Genomic DNA, 5,318 nt, shown 5'->3' on the forward strand with positions numbered 1-5,318 from the left:
ACACACACACACACACACACACACACACACACACACACACACACACACATGAATTTCTGTCTTTCTTCTCTTCTTCCTCCTCTTCCTCCTTTTCTCCCTCTCTGTCTCTTCTTTCCATCTCCATCTGTCTCTGTCACTCTTTATCTCTCTCTATTCCCCCACCTTTCTTCTTTCTTCCTTTGTCCCTGTCTATCTCCCTCTCTTTCTACCTGCTTTCCCTCCTCTCTCTCTGTCTCTCTCTGTCTCTCTGTCTCTGTCTCTCACTCTCTCTCTCTATCTCTCTCTGTCTCTCTCTCTCTCACTACCCATATGTCCTCTGTCTCCTTTTTTTCTTTTTCATTCTCCATTTCCCTTCAGGACCATTAGAAGTGGTGATGATTCAAGCCCTCTTTTTCATTGAACATTTCCTTGATCTCTACCCTTGCTCTTCATGGTTGTTTTCAGCTCCCAACTGCTATAGTTTCTGCCTTGCAGTGAGAAGGCGCTCCATCCTCTTAGGGATAGGGACAGGAAAAGAAGTGGTCATCCTTCAGCCCTGCCCACAGAAGTGGGAGGAAAGGGCTGGTGATAAACAGAAAAAGAGTCTCAGACCCTGCCCCACCCCAGCTTGTTCACCTGATTCCCACCTGGTGTTCTTCCCTCCTGCCCAACCTGAGAATTTGAAGCTAGGAGAAGGACAGTGCTGGGCTTGAAGTCAGTAGAGACTCAAATTGGAACCCACCTCTGACACCTATTAGCCATGTGACCCCAAGCAAATCACAAGCTTTCTGAGCCTCAGTTTTCAAATCTGTCAACTGGAGAGAATAATACCTTCAGAACCCACCTTCACGGGATTGTTATGAGGATCACATGAGACCACAGATGTAGAATGCTTTACAAACATTAACATGCAAGTCTAAATGTCAACTATTATTATTAAAGTCTCTAGGCCAACATAGAAAGAGTGCTAGACGTGGCATCAGGAAGACCTGGGATCAAATCCCTCTTCTGATTGTTGTTGGCTGGCCAAACCATTTAGCTTCCATGACTTTGGTGCAAAGACATCCCACACGGGGAAGCCCTCAAGGCTGACAAAATCCTAGATCCCTTGGGTTTTTGTGGATCTGGGCTTGTTCTGTAATAATATCCCATCTTTACTTGTCAATTTCTGTTCCTAAAATGTGGAATGGGAAGTCCCAGAGAAACCCTTCCTCTTTTTAGGGTCCTGGGCTTCCTAGATGGGGTCTAGAAGACAGCAAAGAGGAGGCCTTGAGCTCCTGTGGCCTTCAAGAGCCAATGACTGGTGGGGCTTAATTCTTCACCCCCTGCCCCAGCACTGCACAGGCATAGGCTTCATTGGGGAAATGATGACCACACTGGAGAGGACCTAGATGCCCACCAGAGGGAAGTGGAGGGGCACACACGAGTGGCCAGAGGGAGATCTGCTCCCTGGGAGCCAACAGACAGATAAATCCCCTTTAGCTCCCTGCTATTTGGTGCCTCCTTACCGAGGCCTGGGTCCAGAGGATATGTGTATTACTGGGACAATTAAGGAAATCACCACTATAATTCACATTTCTGGGGATGCAGATAGAGAGCATGCCTGCTTCTGCCACATACTAACAGAATGACCCTGAGGAAGTCACTTAACCTCTCCAGGGATGCCACAGGCAGTCCTAAGACTATAAAATACTGACAGATTGGCAATCTGTATCAGTGGAAGGAACCTCCATTCCTGGGAACAACTCAGGTCAATGAAATCCTAGGTCTAGAATATTGAAGACATTCCTCTGGTGATCTGCTCTCTCCTTGGAGGTGGGTGGTGCAGGTTTTATTATCCCTACTCTGTAGGTGAGGAAACTGAGGCTCAGAGGATTTCAGATAGGTAGGAGGTTAGAATGCTTGGTGATTTATCAGACTAGAACAGTAAACCTTAAGTCTCACCCAGGTCTCTGAGCTCTCCCAGCCCCACCCACCTGGCTTGACTTCTACCTCCCTAGGAACAAAAATAGACTGGCCTCTGGCCCTCAGGCATGCCTGCTTTTCTTGGAGAGACTTTTAAAGGACAGGATAGGGGTGGGAGGGGGGGAAGGGAGGCATCTCTAGACAAAAACTGCTTTTTCATCCTGGAGGAACCAAACCAAAGGATTTCAGGGGACCTGAGTCACTGGAACATCCATCCCACAGAGACAGCTTTCTTCAGATCAGCATGGGAAAGTGCAACCCATCCCCTAGCCCAGAGCCCTCCTCCCCATCTTCTCATCCACGGAGGTCCTCAGTGCCACCTGACAGCCTACCTCCCTGCAACATGGAGGCAGAAGCCATATGGTGTCCACAGATCCTTTCTGACTGCTTGTCCATCACGTGAAGCTTCCCCCACCACTCGGAATGCTCCCTCTCCCTTCATCCTCTGCTCTCCCCCAGGAGAGAAGTGTACCTGAAAGGTGGCTGGAGGCCAACAAAGAAATATATTTTTTTAAGAGGTGTATGAGTAACCAGCTTCACTGGGGGAGCTCAATCACACAAAAAGAGGGGGTGCCATTCATCCCTTGATTCTCCTTCACCCACATCCCTTGAGTTGACTTAATCCCTGAACTCCCTTGTCTTCATCTGGGTGTGGACATCTGTACACCCAGGGACACCCTGAGTCCAGGGGCCTTGGAGTCTCTGAATGTATTTTGTATGCAGTTCCCTGGACTGATTTTTAGTCTTTCTTTAGCAAATCAAGGTGGGAGGGGGAGTTGGGGTGCCCTCACCCTGCTTGGATGCCAGCTCTCTGGAGGGCAGTGTGCCCAGAAGACAGATGCCCAAGAGCTGCTTCTGCCCAGGGGCCTAGCCCAGCCACCCACCTCTGTATGAACACTCCTCAGGTTAATGCCATCATTAAATGAGCATTTTGTCGATTTTCTCTGATGTGGCTGTGGCCTATGTGGTACCTTGTCCTTGATATGTTCCATGTGCGCATGCATTGTGTGTGATTGTGTGTGCATGTGCACATGTGCAAAACTGTTGTGGAAAACACCAGTGTGTGAGAGAGACATCCCTCTGAGAAGGGGTCAAGAAGCTCTGGAGTCTGACACTTTAAGAGGCAGGTCCATGACACTTGCTCTAGAGAATAAGGACCTGGGCTCAAATTCTGCTACCTGTGTGACCTTGGGTGAGTCCCTTTCCCTATCTGGTCCTCACTTTCTTCATCTGTAAAATGAGAGAATTGGGCTAGATGGCTTCAGAAGTCCCTTCTTAGTTCTGGACCTAAGATCCTATGGTCCTAAGTCCCTTTGCCTCTACGGACCTCAGTTTCCTCTTCTGAAAAATGAAGGGATTGGACTATATGGCTTCTGGGGTCTCTGCCAACTCCTTGATCAACCATAAAATGTGGGTGATTCTACCTATAGTACATCAAAGGGTGGACGTAAGGCTCAAATGAGGTTGTGTGAGTAACGTACTTTGCAAACTTTCAAGGACAATAAAAATGTTATTATATCTATGCATATATATATATATATACATATACTATAGTTATTAGTGTTAGTACAGTTTGTTGCCCACAGCCCAGTGAGGCCAATAGTGCAAGTGTGATGGTCGGCATTTTGCAGATGAAGCATCCTCAGATGCTCTGAGGAGCCTAGAAGAGGAGGTGGGGCAGGGAGCAGTAGCTCACATTTCTATTGAGCCTTTAGGTTTCTGAAATGTTTTCCTTACAATTAGCTCTGTGAGATGAGTCATCCAAGGATCACTGTCCCCATTTTAGAGACTGACCAAACTGAGGCTCTGAGAAGGATCACAAAGCTTAGCAAGCATCAGAGCTAGGATTTGAACCCAGACCTTCAGACTCCACAACCAGCACTCATTCCATTACCCCATGTGACTTTGTCTAAGTTCTCGCAAGGACTCAAACCAGGTCTTCCACATAAGAATAATGTATAACTTTAGTTGTTACTAAACTACTTTGGGAGATGAGGATATTCTTACTATTTAGCAGATAGTAAAATCCTTACTATCCTTAATACCACTAGTTCCTCACACTAATGAAATTACAGCTGAAAAATCAAATAAAATATGCTATGGTTTTCAAAGCATTGTAACTTACATAATCTCATCTGAGCCCCACAAAACCCTATGTAATAGGGTAGTATTCTGCCCATTTTATAAATGGTGAAACTGAGGTGAAATGTCTTGCTAAGGATCACATAGCTCATAAGAGTTAGAGGCAACACTGGAATTCAGAATTTTCCTGCCTTTAAGTCCAATGGTTTTTCCCACTCTGCCATATTGGTGTCCATGTGAATATAATTGTCTTCAATATGTGTGTGTGTTTAAGAGTAAAGGCAGTTGAATTCAGAACCCTATGTTGTTCATATTTGATTCTAGCCTTTGATGTCTGGGTACCTGTGTTTGTCACTATGAAAGACAAATGCAGGCCTTGTGTGACTGAGTGAGTGACTCTGCCCTCTGTGTGCATAGGAATGGGTGTGGGTCTGGAGAAGGAGGCCCTGTTTCCATTTCCCAAATAACTTTTCAAAGAGGATACTGTATTTCACCATGACCTTCGGGAAATTGTACCACTTCTGAAGAAACCTGATTGCAAGGCCTCTTTCTGTAGCCAGCCCTGAGCCTGGTACAGCAGGAGGGAGGGAACACAGATAGGAAAGACGTCAGAGGGGGTTGTTTTCAAAACAAGGTCCTTTGAGGGCATCACTCAGGGAGCTGAAAGCCAGGCAGTCCCAAGCTGTTGAATTCAAAGAGGAGAATCATAGAATATTTAAGTTGGAAGGATCTTTAAAGACTGTGTTTTAACTGATACATTTTAGAAATGGGGAAATGAAGACCCCAAATGAGAAAGTTACTTATCCAAATCTAACAAGTGGAAGAGACAGAACTTGAACCCAGATCTTTTGACTTCCAATGTCTTCAATAGGTCATATGATTCCTTACTCTTGCAAGCAAAAAGGTCATTCATTGCAGGGCAGTCAGGAATCCAAAAGCTTATGAAAGCCTCACATCTTCCTATCCAAGGTCAGGGTGGTTCTAAGGACAGAAAGAGCCTTTCAGGATCCTACTTGTCTTGAGGCTCCCTCAAGGTGAAGGAATCTAGCTCCTCTGCTCCTAAAGCAGAATATAGCTTGCAGTTGACTATAAGGAGATATGGATGAACAGAAAAACAAACTAAGGATAATACCCTATATTTTACAGTATAAAATGTACTATATTGCATACTATAAAATAAGGACAAGATCTAGGACCTTCTCCCATGAACTTGCTGGTGTTCAGCGAATTACCTTTTTTGCCCTGGCTACAAACTGATCCCCTAATACCAAGTAGAGACCAAGTCCTAACCT

This window comes from Vombatus ursinus, unplaced genomic scaffold (genome assembly GCF_900497805.2).
Source record: "Vombatus ursinus unplaced genomic scaffold, bare-nosed wombat genome assembly UNPS02001287.1, whole genome shotgun sequence".
Lineage (NCBI taxonomy): Eukaryota > Metazoa > Chordata > Mammalia > Diprotodontia > Vombatidae > Vombatus > Vombatus ursinus.